At 44.0% G+C, this 19767-nt stretch overlaps 1 protein-coding gene and 1 non-coding gene across 5 annotated transcripts in view; both read left to right on the forward strand.

Moving 5' to 3' along the window:
* Positions 1-19767, forward strand: part of EDA (ectodysplasin A) — a 202677-nt gene that overhangs the window by 70427 nt on the left and 112483 nt on the right. The window lies entirely within an intron of this gene.
* On the forward strand, positions 17180-17286 carry LOC146040010 (U6 spliceosomal RNA). Its single transcript, XR_014463184.1, has one exon. It is a non-coding gene; the product is annotated as a U6 spliceosomal RNA (small nuclear RNA).

Consider the following 19767-nt stretch of genomic DNA (forward strand, 5'->3'; position numbering starts at 1 on the left):
AAAATTAGATTTGGGTGAGTTATTTTGTTTCTGTGCAGGGTAAACACTGGCTGCTTTATTTTTACACTGCAATATACAGTAGATCTCACTTTGAAGTAAAACCCCACCCAAATCTAATTCTCTCTGCACAAGTAACATCTACCCCACCTGCAGTGCACATGGTTTTGTCCATCTAAGAAGGATTTTGTCAGAAAGAGTGAACTAGAATAGCCCCATTAGTTGGGGAGGTCCTATCAGGGGCGATGGACCTTGTGGGAATCGAAACTGCACATCAATGTCTTGAAGTTGAGCGCAGTATATTATGCGATCCTCCAGGCTCATTCCCTACTACGTCACTAGGCTGTACAGATACAATCGGACAATGCCACGGCGGTGGCATACGTCAACCACCAGGGAGGAACGAAGAGCACCTCATGTATGAGGGAGGCCACAAAAATTCTGCTTTGGGCAGAGTTGAATGTGTCCGCACTATCGGCCATCTTTATCCCCGGCGTGGACAATTGAGAGACAGACTTTCAAAGTAGTCACGACCTCCACGCAGGGGAATGGCGCCACAACCCACAAGTATTTTCCAGCATTGTGGGTCGATGAGGCTGCCCGCAAATCGACCTGATGGCTTCCAAGTTCAACAACAAGGTGCCTCGATTATTGCTCGAGAACCAGGGATCCTCTAGCGGAGGCTGTGGATGCCCTGACTACTACTTGGTCCTACGACCTAGTGTACTTGTTCCCTCCTCTTCTGCTACTGGCACAGGTACTCAAGATTAAGAAACCAAAGGGTTGAAGCTATCCTAGTAGCGCCAGACTGGCCAAGAAGGGCGTGCTATGCGGATCTTCAAGCCCTATTAGTGGCATCTTCCTCTCAGAAGGGACCTGCTCACTCAAGGTCCCTGCGTCTACCAGGACTTAGGGCGGCTTCGTTTAACGGCCTGGAGTTTAAGTGGCAAATATTAGCACACAAGGGCTTGCATGCTTCAGTCATTACCACCATGACACAAGCCAGAAAAACGGTCACAGCAAATCACTACCACCATATTTGGAGAAAATGTGTTGGGTGGTGTGAAAAATACAACTTTCCTCCCGCTGAAATTAACCTGAACAGGTTTCTAAGATTCTTGCAGGCAGGACTGTATTTAGGTCTCCGTCTGGGCTCTTTTAAAAGTCCAGATCTCGGCTTTGTCGATATTTTTCCAAAGAAAGTTGGCTGTATTAGGTACAGACGTTTTTTACAGGGATTTCTTCATATTCAACCCCCTTTTGTACCACCAACAGCTCCATGGAGTTTGGATGTGGTCCTATCGTTTTTACAATCCTCTTGGTTTGAAACCTTGTCATCGGTGGATATGAAGTATCTCACCTGGAAGACGGTTATACTTTTGGCTTTGGCCTAGGCTCGCAGAGTCTCGGAGTTAGGGGCTCTGTCCTGTAAGAGTCCCTTTTTGATTTTCCACGAGGATAGAGCAGAGTTAAGAACAAATCTGCAGTTCCTTCCAACGGTAATTTCCTCGTTTCACCTTAACCAGCCTATTGTCGTTCCATCGGCTTTAAGTTCTCAGGAGATTCCGGAGTTGCTGAACGTGGTCCGTTCCATGAGAGAGTATATCAGGAGGACGGCGAGCGTCCGCAAAACAGCTTGCCTCTTTGCTGTATGACGCACAAAAGATGGGACGCCCAGCTTCAAAACAGTCCATTGCACGTTGGACACGTGCGACTGTACTGCAGGCTTATGCAGTGGCTGTATTAGATACGCCTTCAGGATTGAAGGCTCATTCTACAAGGTCTGTGGGTGTGTCGGCCTTGCAGCTTTGAAGAGCTGCTACCTTGTCGGGGCAGCATACATTTCTAAAATTCTACAAATTTGACACCCTGGCCAAAGAGGATACCCAGTTTGGGCGGGCAGTACTGCAGCAGTCTCCGCACGTTCCCACCCCCTCTGGAAGCTTTGGGACTTCCCCAAGACATTTCCCAGTATCCCATGAAGATAATAGTGAAAATAAGAATTTAATACCTACCATTAATTCCTTTTCACAAAGTCTTTATGGGATACTGGGCGCCCGCCGCAGTGCGGTGTCTTACTGCAGTTGATTACTCCGTTAAGTAATTGATATTACATATCCTTCTCTCATACTGTATGTTTCATCCTCCTTCGGGCACAGTTTTTCCTTAACTGGTTCGTGGGTGGGGATTCAGAGGGGAGGAGCCAGTACACCCAGTTCAAAGTTTTTTATGTGCCTGTCTCCTGCTGATACCCTCTAATACCCCAAGGTGAATTTGGAATGGGTTTTCACTATTTTGTAGTTTAATGACCTAGAAAGAAAGTGATCTATGTATGATTTTCAATGTAAGGAGGAGGAGGAGCAATAAAGAAAAAAACAACATACTTGACACTCAGGATTCTGAAAGTTGTGTTCCCACATCCACGCCAAAAGCTAGTTATATATAAATTTGGTAATTACAATACTGATGTAATGTGCAAGGGGGGAGAAGAGATGAGGCATGTTGAGGAGTTTGTAAACTGTAATGATATGTAGATGTAATGCACAAAGACAACAAGGGATACAAAAGCCTAATTTTTGCAGCAAATTTAAATCAGGCACACTGAACTCTGAATAAGAAGTTCTAGGAATTACTGTTGGATATATTCCAAATGTTGTTTAACTGAAAAGCCACAGTTTTATTTGCTTTCTTGTTTAATCATTGAATAGTTTTATTTTACAAATACTAGCTGCAGAATAGGAGAAAATCCATCCAATATAGGACTGTGAGGTTAGGGGCACATGGGGTAGGAAGGGTTCCAACCGTTTTGTTTTTTTCAACTTCTCTTTATTCAGTAGAGAATGAAAGCAAAAACAAAAAGGCACACAAGAATAAAACAAGCCAGTAATAGCGCAATTACAATATATGACTATTCAGAGACCAAAGTACAGGTTGAGTATCCCGTATCCGGATATCAGTTATCCAAATAATTTTTTCTCTCTCCCCCCCCCCCCCCCCGACCCTTGTTTTTAATACTTACCTAGTCCCCCGACGTCCACGGCAGGCCTTCAGCTTCATCTCCAGCGGTCCCAGGAGTGCATTGTGCGAGTTCCCAGTTGCGCCGGTGACATCACCGGCGCGCCTGGGAACTCGCGCAATGCACTCCTGGTACAGCTGGAGATGAAGCTGAAGGCCTGCCGTGGACGCCGGAGGACATCGGGGACCCACCAAAGGACAGGTAAGTATGTAAAAAAAGAAATATTCCAAAAACCGTAAAAATCCCTTATTCGGAATGCTCGTGGTCACGAGCATTTCGGATAAGGGATACTCAACCTGTATAATATAAAACAAAATATTTAGAATATAATAATGGAATATGCTGTCTCCAAGGGGTATATTTTTAAATGTGCAGCATGGACAGTGTAATGGTTAGGACTTATGGAAAAATGAAAAGTCTAACCGCGATCCAAGAAAAGATATATCGCCCTAAGTTGCAATACCGATCGCCAATATATTGGACTGTAAATGGCATAAGTAGAAAAAGGATGGGTTGTATGCAACTTTGGCATTATCTTTATGCAGCTATAGAGGTATACAATATATAAAAATTAATACTTCCTTTCTGGAGATGATGTAGGCTGTCCTATACTGATGGTTCTCTCTACAGATTTTCATGCTCAGAGGTACATATATGGAAAAAAATTGGGAAATTGGGAAAGAAAGATCGGTATGGTTGACTGCTCGATATTATGAGTAATGACTATGGGTAAGTTGTTAGGCTGCGTACCCAACTCACATCTCAATAGTATATTATAAACACATAATGGTATCTTTAAACAGCTGTATGTATCCAATGGGGCGTACCCGTACTTACGGTGTTAGACGCTTGATGACTCCTATCTGTAGCCACAAAAATTTACTTAAACGATATCTATAACATGGGGTATTGATCCATAAAAACAAACATATGGGGATAGGGATACACGCTATAGCTATATTGCAAATAAAGACCCTTTCTGGTTCAGGTCGATGTTGAAAAATAGCTAGTGAATCTTCCCTTATCTCTCTTTGCCTGGTCAAAAAAACCATATAAAACCAACCTGTTTAAGGTTTGAGCAGAGTGGCTTACATCTGGGTTCGGATCTTTATAACAAAATATTCTGAGGTCACTTCCTGTTTCTTATGATTAATAACTTGACAATTTGCACATATCTCTAATAAAAAGTGACCAAAACCTGTGGTTCCCTGTGGCTGTAGGAATTATGCGCCTAATTCAGAGATGGATACAGTGCTCATTGACCCTGTGTTTTTGGATTATCTGCCCCGAAAAGGTGACCGGCTTTGGCTGAAAGACAATGTGTGCAATGACACAGGGCCCGTTTTGCACATGGTCAGACACTCCACACAAGTCAGAATTATACTGCTTTTCCACTAACAAAAATAACCTGGGTCCCCAGGTAGTTACCTAGGCTGGATGTGGGATGATCCAGGGGCAGTGGAAATGGATAATGGGTCAATAGGTCCCATTCACAGAACCCGCCACTGGGAGATTCTCTCATCTCCCAGTGCCGCCCTGCATCCCGATGACATCACCCGCCCAGCATTATGCTGGGTCGTGGTGCAAGTAGAAAAGAGATTGCAAGCCGGTTCACACCCGGGTACAAAATCCCAGGTGTGATCCAGCTTGCAAGTGGAAAAAGGGGTATAAGAGGATCCACCGCAGCTTCTTGCATGTGAAGAAAAACCTTCTATACCAGTTTTTGCATTAATCTTGCTTATTATATTAATACTATGAAACAATGTATTAGAAAGTATTAAAACCTGGTTGATCAATGCTTCTAACGGTACTTGTGGATTATCAGGGCGCCCACTAAGCAAAAAGCTTAGTGCCCTATTCTGCGTAGTGAGATCGCATTGCATGCAATTTTGCATGCAATGGTACTAGTTCATTTTCACTGCACCCCTGGCCGCGGATCACATCGCACGCAAATCACATGCATGATTTTATAAAGTGTGGCAAGCGCAGCGAGCCACCGAGCCCAAAGGTTGGCGAGCCCCGCGGATTACTTTACATGTATTCTGCGTCCCCTTGTGGGGCTCACTGCCCTGGCCACTCTTCAGGCTCGGTGGCTCGCCATACTTTATAAAATCAACTCTGTGTCGACGTGGATAGTGGGGGTATGAAAAGGTCGGGAGGACGCGTTCCGCGTCCCCTTGCGGGGCTCGCCATGCTTCAGGGTGGCGTGGATTGTGGGGGTGTGCTAAATTGCATTGCATGCGGTCGCGCAATAAAATCCCATGCGATTTGTGCACAATGCGATCCATGGCCAGGTGTGCCGTGAAATTTAGTAAGTACCATCGCATGCGGTGCGATGCAATCTCTACGCCAGCGTATGTAGACAAATTGTGCACCCTGATAATACACAAGTACCCTTCTAACATTAGCAATTTCAAGTTATTAGGCTTTGATATGATTTATTTGACATCTTTCAATAAAACCAGTATTTTATTGCTTACTATTCCTATTATATCTGAATATATGCAGATATGATGAACACATTTCTTTGAAAAATACAAAGTACACATCTTAATAGGACTGAGGGTTTTGAATTGAGATTTAGGGGGAAATTTACCAAAATGGATTCGTAGAAAAAAGGTGTATTCGTAGGGAGAAATACACCTTTTTTTTACGAATTTGTATTTTCGGGATTTACAATCCCAAAAATACAACAATTCGTAGTCCTAAAGATGGAACATTCGTATTTGTAGTTACAAATACGAATGCCCTACACCATCGATAGGATACGACAGAAATCACCATTCAAAAGAATGGTGGTTTCTGATTTACTAAGCAGCCGTACTGATAATACGGCTGCTTAGTGGTGTAAAACACCCACGCAAATACGACAGGAAAATAGAACACCATTTTCATGTCGTATTTGCGTTTTAGCCTGCACGGATCAGTCAGATCCGTGCAGGCTTCAGTGTAAAAAAATAGAAAAATTAAATAAATAAAAAAAAAACCGGCGTGGGGTCCCCCCCACAGCCGAAACCAGCACCAGGCTGACAGAGGCTGGAGCCGGTAATTAAAAATCAGGGAACCCGACAAATAGGGTTTCCCCGATTTTTAACAACCAGCCCCAGGCTCCTGCTCTGGGGCTGGTTCCCAAAATACTCCAAGTCCCAGCTTGCGGGGGAGGCTTGCTGGGACTCATAGTTCACCAGTAAAAGACAATGGTTTTTATTCTATTTTTTACACCAAACCATCAGCTCGATGCCCACCGCCCAGGGGCATCGAGGACAGCACCAGGCTTCAGCCTGGTCAGGTAAGTCCTGGAGGGGGGGGACCCCTTTATTGGGGGGGTCCCCACTCCCCCAGGGCCCCTGGCCAGGCTGACTGGTCGGTAGGGTTAATGCTTTGGCCGGGGGGACTTGCATAAAAAGTCTCCCCCCGGCTGTGGCATTACCCTGCCGGCTGGTTTTGCCTGGGGCTGGTTCTTAAAATACGGGGGACCCCTAGTCATTTTGTCCCCCGTATTTTGGGAACCAGCCCCAGAGCAGGAGCCTGGGGCTGGTTGTTAAAAATCGGGGAAACCCTATTTGTCGGGTTCCCTGATTTTTAATTACCGGCTCCAGCCTCTGTCAGCCTGGTGCTGGTTTCGGCTGTGGGGGGGACCCCACGCCGTTTTTTTTTTATTTATTTATTTTTCTATTTTTTTTTTACACATTGCAGCCTGCACGGATCTGACTGGTCCGTGCAGACTGCTAGAAATAATTCGTATTAGCGGCCGTATATACGGCCGCTAATACGAATTTCTACGACATCGGAGGGTTACAAAGCAGTCGTATATGACTGCTTTGTAACTGATCCTCCGGAACACGACTTAAACAGTCGTATGCAGTCGTAGGGAAAATACCAATACGAAAAACTAGGTTTTTCATATTGGTAAATTTCCCCCTAAACCACTACAGTAGGTTATTTTGTGTATTGCTTCTTTATTGTCTTGGAGTTGTTTATTCTTTCAGTGGGGGGGGGGGGTATTCAATTGGCTACCTTTTTTATGCAAAAAGCACACGGGTTCCTGGTTCATGTATTTTCATGCCTGCAGAAATAAAGAGTTAACCTCTTGAAACGTCGATAACAAACATTTGTACTGGGTTTTTTTTTTTTAATTGTCCGTGAATGCCGTCATATCTACCGACGCACAAAACACTTGGGTGTAAAAGACTGCCAATATATAATGTTGTTACGCTTCTCAGTGCTGCTTATTTTGTGCTTGGTAAAACACAAATAGAACACATTTTGAAAAAACACATCTACAGTATATTCTCTGCCACAATAATATGAATAATGAGCAACAGCTGATCAATGCAGTATATAAAGCATACTGCTGAAATGGATCATTCCTTTTTGTAGCCTAGTATGCAAGAGTCACACACAGAAGGGAACAACAATTTAATGTCTAATGGCATCTACTACATCCAGCTACTTATACCCCATTCACACCAGAAATGCAGGGACAAACCCGGGAATTCAGTTCCCGGGACAAGCAGGGACATTCCCGGGTTTGGACCCATTCACACCAGAAATGTCCCTGCATTTTCTGGTGTGAGAAGGGGGCGGGAAGGAGGCCGGCAGGAGGTGGGGAGGAGGCGGGCAGTCGGCGGGATGGCGTCGGAGGTGGGGAGAATACTCACCCCGGTTGCTATTCCTCCGTGCAGGCCAGGGATCCACACAGGCGGCGGCGCAAATGACGGGACAGGCTGCGGATGAAGATGACGCAGCTCTCCGGCGTCCTCACTGCCGCCGGAGAGCTGCGTCATCATCATCCACCGGCTGTCCCGTCATTTGCGCCTGCCGCCTGCGTGGATTCCCGTCCAGACAGCACACCGAGGACACGGCAACCCGGGTAAGTATACCCTGTACCTTTCACACCAGCCAGGTCCCCGGGTTAAACCCGGGAACAACCCTGGTACCTAGCCAGGTTGAAATTTGCCCGGGATTTTGTCCCGGGAACCTTTCACACCAGCGCTAGTACCGGGTTGTTCCCCGACTCAACCCGGGATTTTAGGCTGGTGTGAATGGGGTATTAGTGCGGTATGGATGATGTAGTGGTTAGCCTTACTGTTTGGGTTCAATGCCCACCTTGGCCCTAAATGTGCTTGTGTGCATTTGTTCCTGGTACTCCAGTTTCCTACCACACCAAAAATATATTGGTAGGTTAATTTGCTCTCAACAAAAATGAACCCTAATGGTTCTTATTTGCTGTCATATTAACCCTAATGATTCTTACTGGCTGTCAAATTTTAGGTTTCGATAGATAATTTGATACCATTTTTTATATGTAGTATCACCATATTGCCCAGCACGGTACAGAGAATATTATATTTTCCATAAGACCCTTTTTCCTTTGAAGCCAACAATGAAAATTCTCCAAAGGAAAAATATGTATGTATGATGTTTTTAATATACAGTTTGCAGGTAGATTTGGGTTGAAATTGTCATTCCCACTAAATTCTACAAAACAAAAACAGTTTAAAATTAACATCAATTTACACACGGGTAATACTGCTTAAGCCAGGCATGTCCATACTATGGTCCTCCAGCTGTTATGAAACTACACGTCCCATCATGCCTTGCCACAGTTCTGCTATTAGGGAATGCTAAATCTATGGCAAGGCATGCTGGGATGTGTAGTTTCTCAACAGCTGGAGGGCCACAGTTTGGACATGCCTGGCTTAAGCCTACATGCTGAGCGATTTTAGTATAGGGAATTCCCCTTGAGCTTCCCAGTGGCTAAATCGTCCATACACATGTAGCAATGTGTGCTAACTCAGTATTCTTTATGCAAGTGCAGGCGATCTACCTAGATCTTTACTGCATTTGCTAAAGCTCTGAGCGTGCAATGGCGATGCACAGGACCAAGCATCACCATTGTTATGGGGCATACACACGATGTGTGCTTTCATTTCAAAGTAATCTAGACAGATCGCTTAAAAAATAGGAAAAAATCACTGTGTGTATGGGCCTTAAGTTGTAATCATTATAATGGTATTAAATACACAAGCATATTTGAAAATCTATACTTGTTTTATGTTTTTACATGAATGACTCTTAAACTAAACTAAAAATAGATAAAATGGATTAATTAAGTAATGAAAAAAAAAAACAAATGGATAAAGAGTCTGTATGCCACATAAATTACAGTCCTGTATACGTTCTATTAAGTCCATTAGGACTTTGTAGAAAAAGGTTGGGGTTGGTGCCAAAAAATTACTACCGGGACTGCTGTCAAGGAGATTCATTGAGCTTCCAAGTAAGGTGTACTGTAGTATATCAAATGGAAAAAGGGTTTATCTATGGCGCTGACCTATGTGTAAATGTTATAAAGTTAGAAATAATTATATTAAACAATGTAGCTATGAAACCAACCCTTATCCTGTACAATCTAATTTCCATAGTATCCTTTAAAAGCCTGTTCATGAAGCAGTTAAAAGAGTGGAGACTTAGGGGGGTATTCAATCTGCGTCGACCTCCCGCAGCCATCTCCCAACGGGGGAGATGGCTGCGGGGCCCTATTCAATGCGGTCTTCCCCGACAGCATTGAACAGGGGTTCTGCGCAGAACGAGCCCGACATCACAAGCTGTCGTGCTCGTTCTGCCGAGAAAAGCCGAAAATAGGCGAGCTCCCGGCAGGAGCTCGTCTATTTACATCCTCGACTCGCGGCCACGCCCCCTTCTCGCCGCTTGGCATCCGGGAACATTGAATCCCGACCGCCGAGCTCCAGTCGAGCCAAGCGAGAACGGTACAGGGGCACGGCTGTCGAGCTTGCTCGACAGCTATTCCCCTAACATTGAAAACCCCCCTTAGTGAGCCATTGGAGAAATTGGCATTGGCAACCATTGTACAAAGACGCCTTTGGATGTTTTCTGGTTACATATTTTACTATATTGCTTGTTTGCTAGGAACAGTGCTGTGGCAATGTATGCTAATAACAATAACAACAACAAATATTCAAGTAGGCACATTTCTGCCGAATACTTGCTTTGTGCGATCTGGAAACAAAAACTCTCCCTACCCTCCAAGGAAAAAAACAGAAGTGAAACAGCGATGTTTAGAATAATATAAAAAAAAAATATTTTAAATAATACACAGTGATGGCCAATAATTATAACAGACAAAACATTAATAATGCTAATAATAATAATACATACACTGATTCTTCTGTTATCAGGTTGTTCGGTATGATAAAACCTGCATGTATCTTTAGACTTGAATAGTTAGTTGTTAGTATTGCATGCAATAACTTGTGGATTATCCTCTATTGGTTAGGTCCTTTTGTTAACGTTGGGGTATTTCCATTCTCAGTCCCCACTATTATGTGCACATAAAGTGGTGTACTTGTGTTAATCCAGCAGCTATGGATAGGAGTCCTGCTTCCAGTCTCCTTTCAGAGAATACTCACTGGCCCCGGTCTGTATGCAGCCAACATGTGTTCCCCATGAACTCTACGTGTTTCTCCACCTTCTGTGGATGTCAGCGGCTTCCTCAAGAGTTGTTAACATGGAATATATTATCTGTCTACACCACAACAGTACAATCCTACAACAAATAGTGGTGTATTCAGTGTAACCGGCAAGGGGGTTAAATGGCGGGGATCGGCGAAAACAAGCTATCCGCGCCGTTTAACTCTCCTCACCAGCCGCTCACCGTCTTCAACGTTCTGGGGGGATTCCCCCAAACAGTGAGGCTTGCGGCTAATGCAGGGAGCCCGCTGCATTTAGCCGCGAGTCTCGCTTTTTTAATGGCCACAAACACCATTTCCCCCTCACTCCAAAAACCTAGCGAGGGGGAAACTGCTTGTGCAGGGGGTCAGTTGTATGCTGTCACAGCTCACAGAAAGCATTGAATACACCCCATAGTATAGCTACTAGTCCAGCTCTTCTTAAAACCATGCATATATAATGCAGCATCCACTCTTCTACTCCCTTCTCCCCCATCCTTTACCAATACCCCCTTTATCTTACCTTATCCAAGTTATTTGCGTAGCATTTTCCATTGTAGCCCAATCTTTCTAGTCTACCCACATGTCTAAGATGGAAACTAAATAGTTAATTTCTAATATTAGAAAAAAAATTATTATACAGAACATTATGCAGGAAACACTTTTCTGTTTTTATATTCTCTTTACTTACATGTTATAAAGTTTATAGTTATAGATCTTCTTCCATCCATTGTAATATTGCTTTTATTAAAAACTGGTCTTTTTAAAACCAGAAATAATAATTTTCTATCGTAAGTGAATACAATTAAAATTATAGGACACCATACAGGTAAATAAAATGATTTGTGCATTTCAGTTAAGTGTCAATAAACAAGCGATAGCGTTTAGATTTGCTATGTAAAACGTTCCACCCTAAGGATTATTTATTCCCAGGCAGCGCTGCATCAAGCAAAACTTCCAAATCCTTTTGAAGAAAATGAATGGGATCATTTGGATGCGCTTCATAAAGCCTCAGTTTCACATTGTCTTTCCATGTCACAGATACAGACTCCCCCTTTTCAGCTGGTTTTATAATTATTTTATTGATGCCAATTCATTAATTTTTTAAATTACTGTAGACATATTTCCTGAAGGATTTAAGAGAACAAAAGGTCCACTATTGTTGCTTTTATAAAATCTATTTCTGGAAAAGTTTTGAAATGGAGCTGATGAAAACTCAGATTTTAACATAATTAACCATTTCCATGACCAGAAAGAAAAGGGACCTGAATCAGAATCTACTTCTTTATTTAGCACCTTGTAGAAGATAATAGATAGTATCTGGTTGCCAATAGCAACATCCCATTTGAAATAGAACTCCCCTGAAAGTGCAAGGACTGCGACGCCTACTCAGCATCTGTAGGTGCAGAAATAAATTGCCCCATTGATTACACCATTGAAACTTGTACCTCCCCTATAGTAGGTGCAGTTTCTCCATCTAAATATGGCCTCATGTGAGCGGCTGAACACCTGTTTATGCAGCTATTGTAGACACCACGCCCATGACACTTCTATACCATGCTCATAAGATTAGCCATCTCTGTGCTTGCACAAGTCACCGACCAGGAACACCTCCTACCTGTTTAACACATTTTTGAGACTGTGTTGCTACCTGTATACCTAATTGGCAACTCCGACTTTTGGATTCCGTCGGGCTATCCAAATAGCCTTATAAGTTAGTACTTATCGGGAATTGCACAGGGCTGAAACTAGGGGTGTGAAAACTGTGCTGCCGCACAGAGCAGCACAGTCTATTGGTCATTTTTCTATAACGTTTTATAAATGTAGTCTTGTGGCAAATAACCATCATCTTCAGCAAGCTATGGGCCTGATTCTGACCTGATCGCACAGCCGTGAATTCATACTGCCAACGATCAGTTTAGGCTCCACCACGCTCCAGTAAAGGCCCACCTTACAAATGATTGTATGCGCTGTGCTAAGGGATGTGGATGGCTGCACATCCATTTGCACCTGAGTGAAATTGTCCAAAACCCTCAACCACAACCTTTTGCAGCTGCCACTTAGCCCCAGATTTACTTGGCGGCTTCGATGAATACAGGCATATCCGGTATGCTGCTGACATCACACACCCTCCTCTAACAGGCGTTGGCAGGCCTGCATTTTCTCTGACACTCCTAAAAAATGGCTGATTACCACCTTAAACCGCTGGCTTTTTATCTTTTGGCCTATTTTGTTAGTGGTCTGTCTAGATCGCTTAGAAAGTAAGCACAAAACGCTCAGTGTGTATGCCCTATAGCTATGGCACCACCGCTCGTTCAGATCTTTAGTACATGCAGTCAAGATCTGAGCATGCGCTAAAGAAAGCACTGGTTTGAACGCTTGGCACACATCACAGGTGCATACATGTGTGTGTATAGTGATGTGTGAATTTTTAGCACATCACAAAGTCGTCCCGTGTGGGCCTTTAGTTCTCCATTGCTGCAATGTTTACTAAATTACTGTCATTGAAAGAATGAAGGTAACAAAAACTGGTTCTAGTTTTCTTCTAAATCAGTGGTTCCCAACCCTGGTCCTCAAGTACCCCCAACAGTGCACGTTTTCCATGTCACCCAGCTGGCACATTTTAAAAGATCCACAGGTGGAGCTAATTATTTCACTGATTCTGTGTGGAGACCTGCAAAACGTGCACTGTTGGGGGTACTTGAGGACCAGGGTTGGGAACCACTGTTCTAAATGAACATCACCAATATCTACTATGGAAAATTTCCTTTAATGAATAATCCCAAATGTATGGTTTTCTAAAACCAATCTTTCAAGTAAAGGAAAATTTGCAGAATTACTCTTTTCAACATTGTCCAAGTTTCTTTTAAGTGAAAGTAAATATTTTTTTGTTGTGTGTCTTATGTTTTTGCAAGGATCTTGCATTTATACAGTATGGTTACTTCATTGATGTGAGTAAATGTATTCTGGTGTATTGAACCTTTTCATTAGAGCTTGTAAAGTACATGTAAAGTAATCCGCATCTCCTTGCGGGGGGGTATGAAAAGGTCGGGAGGACGCGTTCCGCCGCCGCTCGCCATGCTTCGGGGTGGCTTGGATAGTGGGGGGGGGGGGGGGGTGACTAAAACCTCATTGTATGTCATACAAGTGTATAGCTAATTACATGGCATCGCACCCCCCTATAAAATCGCATGCGATTTTGCGGGAGGTGCAATGCGATCACCTGGGGCCAACAGAGCAGTGAATAAATTACATTAAAAAATCGCATCGCACGGCACTAAAATGGCCCATGCGATGCAATCTGATTTTGGTACGAAGAATAACCCTTTACGCAAATAGCGTACTGGGCGCCCTGCTAGGAAACAAGTACCCCTTATTCTGGTTGACTCGCAAGGGTGCCAATTTCGCAGCCTTGCACGTCCACCAAATGCTGCCTGCACAGATGCCCGCCCACACCCTCGTACCGCAAATTCCAACGAATGCGCACAAATGAATGTTTAGCATAAAAACCCATTTCCAGCTTGCGTGCGGGGAGGAAATCATTCGATGGTTGCCGTCAATTGAATGATTTCTAAAGGGCTCGCAGACCTAAGACACCGCTATGGTGTCTTTAGGACTGCAGGCGCCCTGTGCGGGTTGCGGATGGGCAGCTGACCTCAGCTGCCTGCACCAGCATTATCGCAGAATTACCATGGGAACTGTAAACTTTTTCATGAGAACGCCCATGAAACGCTGGGCATTCCCATGGGTGCAACCCGCTGCGTGCCCCCTACCCGCACTGCTGGTGCGAACAGGACAGAAAACAGGCAGTTCGCGGTGGACCAGGCATATTCACATGCCCAAACACCAAACATTGCTCCCCTGTCCGAACAGATTAGAATAACCTCCTTTATCCTAGCTATGTTGAATGTGCAATAAGGCGCCCATGACTTATTGTGCCATACCTTTATCTTAACTTAAATTATACAGAAAGAACACCCTGAGTCTGCTATTGCTGAGTTGTGATATATTTAGACACACAGCGCGACACCAGAAACTAGGGATATCGGGCGCATGCAATTAAGATATAATAAACTGCAAATTAGTTATAAACAGGTTGTGGCAAGTGCTGCTCTCAGGAGTGATTCTGGATCACTCAGAATAAAGACCCCACAGATAATTGAGAAACAGAGAGCGCAGTTGTCACTGTATACAATTTTATTAATAACACATATATAGATCTATATTAAATATAATAATTCATTAAGCACTGACATTTGTTGGGTACATTCATTTAAAAAAAACTTTAGAGACAGTGTTTCAAGTAAATTGCCCTAAAGCTAAGTATCACTAATGGAACCAGTTCTCACCAATAATGATCAGAGTTCAACAATTCTCTTGAAAACGTGGTATCCCTTTTGATTTTTTTATGCAAAGCAGCACAGAAGTTCCAGATGGAATAGGGTTGCCTCCAGAGTCTGCCGTGTACACACCAGGCAATTTTCCAATTTTGTGTATCCACAATATGTTGGTAGTTTTATAATCCAAATGCCTTTTGGAGTGCAGCTGCCTGGGGGAGTGATAAAGGGCTAGACAGGGCTGAGGGACCTGTCGTCCGTAGGTAACCATACTTCAGCCGGTGTTCTCAAGGCTACAACTCCATTGAATGTGCATCAGCGCTTGAGGTGCCTCGAGGCCCGTTCACGTTGCCTGATGGTTTTTGTAGTCCGCTTTGTATAAGCAGCTGTCTTTAGGCCTAGATGTAGATGAGCTGTATCTCCAGGCTATCGCTGCATACGGGGGAGACAGAGCTGCAGCGTGTACTCCCGGCACTTGTATCGCTCAGATCCCAAGCACCTCCGGCACCCAGTTGTTAGAAGACCGTACTCACGCTCTGTGTCTCCCGCAGGAGCAGTAAGGTCATCCGGAGGGGTGTGCTGGCAGTTGTAAGGTCACGGTAAGACTTAGGAGCAATTGGAGTGGCTTTGGATAGCAGTTAGAGATAAATGTCCCTCAGTGTCAGTGCTTAGGAATAGAGGCTCTTGACGCGTTTAGCAAAATACCTGTTTCCTCAGAAACTAAACTAGCTTTGCTTAAAATAACTCACACTGACACAAAATAAACCACACGGACCATAAATAACGACTCGGACAACCAAGTGCTAAGTTTTTAAGAGGTCAACAATCATTTATTGTTTGGGGACCATGTTTAACTAATTTTAACAAAATTTTGTATCTGCAATTTAAACTAGATAAACTTAATTTAAATTAACTTTGGAGGATGGCCGAGAGCAAGTCGATACGAACACCAGCCCAGTCAACTTGATCTCAACTCCAAAACTCCAAGGAGGGGCTCACCACCGCCTCCTACCTGCATAACCTGCATCATGCTGGACTCCCCACCCTTAAACCTGGCAGAGCAACACCTACAGGAACACCCCTTGTCCACCCGCATGGGAAGGACACACCCACCGTCCTACCAAAAGGGCCCACAATGACCACTACTAAATTCTCACTGAGAACCCCCCCCCCACCAAAAAAAAAGAGAAACGAAAACCAAAATAGTGCAAAAAATCATCAAATTACAGAGAGGGTGCTGGGGCAAGAGGAAGAGGATATCACCTGACCAAACTAATATACCCCTTTATCTGTAAACGCCCACAGGTCCCCTGATAGGCCCCTGGCCTGTCCCCAGGCCATCAACTGACAGCCCCTGAAACTGAAACTAGCTGTATTCTAACTGAACTTAATATGACCCAAGAGCCAGGGCTCTTATGTGGCCTTAGGATTATGCAGCCCACAGCCAGTTTTAGATCACTCGTCTTCCTTGTCTGTGTTTAAACCTAATATGATCTTTGCCATTTCCAGTTGATGTAAACTTATCTTACCTATTCTATTACGTTGTTGTCCTCCCTTCCAAATGCGGTCATTAGGTTGACAGTCTCTAGGTCAACCCCTATTGTTCAAAAAGGCAGAAGGTCAACACATGAAAAAAGTCCATGTGCATTAGGTCAACATGAGATTTTCATGATTTTTTTTATATAAATTGACTTGTTCATACTTAATCATCCCAGTGGGCATAGACATTTTGCCCGTGTTAACCTTTTTCATGTGTCGATATTCTGCCTGTCTACGTATTAGCTGTCAACATTAACACTATGCGCCCATTTTCAAAGAAATATTCTGTTTGAAAATAATAAGCTTCTCATAAAGGTTTTAGGTTTGACGCGGACGCAGTTGGGATAGCGCTGCTACTACCAAATCATATTATTCTATACTTCACAATGTCAAGTTTGTTATAGGTTTTGCAGCTTCACCCCAATGCTGCTCGTTATAATGTCCTGACACTTTCAGTGGTTTCAGATTGGCATTCAGAAATGTATTTCAGAATATTATGTGTTGGAATCATTTAGTACCATCTTTCTGTATTGTACAAGTGACTCTATAAGAAATATAATAGTCATTCCATAGGCATTTCTTTGACATGGCAAAAGTTACTGAAATTAAAAGAATCTATCTCTCTATAACAGTGATGGCTAACCTTGACACTCCAGCTGTTGTTGAACTACAAATCCCAGCATGCCCTGCTACAGTTTTACTATTTGGCCATGCTAAAACTGATGCAGGGCATGCTGGGATGTGTAGTTCAACAACAGCTGGAGTGTCAAGGTTAGCGATCACTGCTCTACAATGTTCAGTAATAAGTTCATATTCGTTATTTGCTCGTTTGGTAGCACATATACTAAAATTGGAGCAATACAGAGAAGATTAGCAAGGCCCCTGCGCAATGATGGCACACACAAATGATGAAGCATTCCATATTATTCAATTATTTAGCTTCATGGTCCCCTGCATTCTGCATCAAGGTCGGAGAACAAGCTGATTATGCATATGTGTAATGCTTCTAAACTCTGCATAGCCTGACACTGGAAATCTGTACAATCTCTGTCCAAAACTGCTCTAATTCATAGGTTATGGTACATTTTCTATGGCATATATTACCTCCCTTTTAAATAACTGTGGGGCAGATGTATGATCAGTCGATATGGGGGAGAAGGGGTATTAGCGCACGTTATGTGCGCTGATACCGCTTCTCCCCCATGTATGAAGCAGCCAGCGTGCGGTACAGGACAGAGGCGCTATGCGCCCCTGTCCATATCGGCGCTGCTATCAAAATGATAGCAGGCCGAATGTATAAACGGTCAGCATCGCTGACCGTTCCGCACGAAGCCGGGTTTGGCTTCGCCAGCATCAGGCTGACGAAGCCCTATCTAAACAGCAGGGACAGCGCTGTCCCTGCTGTCAGCTGTGGGCTGCGCTGGGGATCTCGCGTGAACAGCGAGATCCTGCGCATGCCCAGTGCGGCCGGCCGGGGGACAGGAGATAGCGCATCAGTATTAACTGCTCTCCAGAAAGGGACATCGCTGAAGGGGGGAGTTAACGCTCCCCCGCTTCGGCAGACAAGATGTTAATACATCTTGTCGATGTCCCTTCCTGCTTCGCCTCGCTATTGAGGCGAAGCAGGAAGTATTATAGCGGCGCGATAAGCGCTGCTATGATACATCTGCCCCACTGTATCTACAAACTATCAGGTATGGAATACCTGGATCATTTTCCACACTTCATATATACATGTAGCAGTTTCCTGTTATTTTCAGTGCACATCGGTACTATCCTATCTTTTTTTAGCGCATGAAAGGTTCTCTTTGCATGTAATTTGTTTTCTAGTTATTAGCTATATGATAGTTGTTGTCTCTCTGATTGGGCCAGATATGTCAAGCTTCAAAAAGTGAAAAAATCACAGATCCTTCCTGTCATTTTTCAAAACCAGCCTATAACATGACAGTTAGGAGCCTATTGGCTGGTGGTTTATCACTCTCCATTTTATAACTTTTTTAAGCTTCATACATCTGGCCTATTATGTGGTGTTTGGTAAAAAATAAATAAAAAAAGTGTACATATGATATTATCAACCTGATTTTTCAAAGGTCTTCCTGGATCCTCTGTGTGTCTTTCTGGATCCTTTGTATTTTTTTGTGGTACGGATATCATTTCTGTCAGCCCTAAGACCCATACCCATGGAAGTGGTGGTGGTGTAATGATTAGCATTGCTTCTTTGAAGAAGGCCGACAGAGCCGAAACGTGTCGTTACTATCAGCATTAACACAAACTCACACTGACCCAAAGAACCAGGAAGGAGAAAAAAACTGAGTACAAGCCACAAGTGCTGAATGACAGCGGCGCCCTGTGATCTCACGAGATCCCGAGACCCGGAAGTGCGGCACAAGCCGGGGCACATGGACGGTGAGAGGAGGCAGCCAGCACTCAGGAAGCCACTGCGGTGATATCCGCTGAGGAACCGTGAGTCATTAATGCACACACTCTGGGCAGCGGGACGCTGCTAAGCAGGAACTTTTGTGACATCCTTAGACTACCTAACTGTACAGCGTGCACGGAGAGGACATAGGTTCAAGGAACCTATGGGATTTTGAGGGTGTTCCACAGGAATAGCTTGAAGCCTAACCGGCACCTCACCACCCACGTATTAACTGACCCTCCATCAGACTCTTCCTCTACAAATCACCAGGAGAGACCGTAGGTCCTGGGCTCAGGGCCTACGGGAGCCTAAAGAGGTCAAGTACAGACACTCTTAAACCCATTTGGGAATCTCCCCTGGTGACATTTGATTAGGAACATTCCCACCAAGTGGGGACCCCTTTTAGGTGTAACCTAGAAACACCATTTAAATACCGTACAAGGTACCCCCCAGCAGGCACCATCACCATCCCCAGACCCCAAAACCTGAGGAACATTAGTCCACACCGGCTTTTTTAGTTATTTCTTAATAAATTAGCCTTTTTAAATTCACTTTGCTTTTTCTACCTCATTTCTTATACATTGATTCATGTGCATTCAACCCAAGCCAGGCAGAGCTCACTCCACCCACTCTATACCAGAATGTATTCTGTGATTCTCACCCTTGAATTAATTGTGACAGGCTTATACACCAGTATCTTCCTATTACCTCCTGTATTACTGATTGTATGTTCTTGCGACAGGTTCTATTCTCCTTTGCCAAGGACCCCCACAAGGGAGAATAGCCCCTGTAAGTGGGGAACCCAACTGTCAGGCTTCTAACAGCTGTGATTCTGACGTCTGTCTACTGACCGCCGGAATCCCGAACGTCATCTGGCACCCATTAGCATTACATGTCTTTACAAGTGGTTTCAACACTAGCAAAAGTGTCTTTGCTATTTTATAACTCTGATGACGTCACATTTCTCACTAGAATACTCTGTATAAAGTT

This window comes from Crinia signifera, chromosome 9 (assembly GCF_055691185.1).
Source record: "Crinia signifera chromosome 9, ASM5569118v1, whole genome shotgun sequence".
In the NCBI taxonomy this organism is placed as follows: Eukaryota; Metazoa; Chordata; class Amphibia; order Anura; family Myobatrachidae; genus Crinia; species Crinia signifera.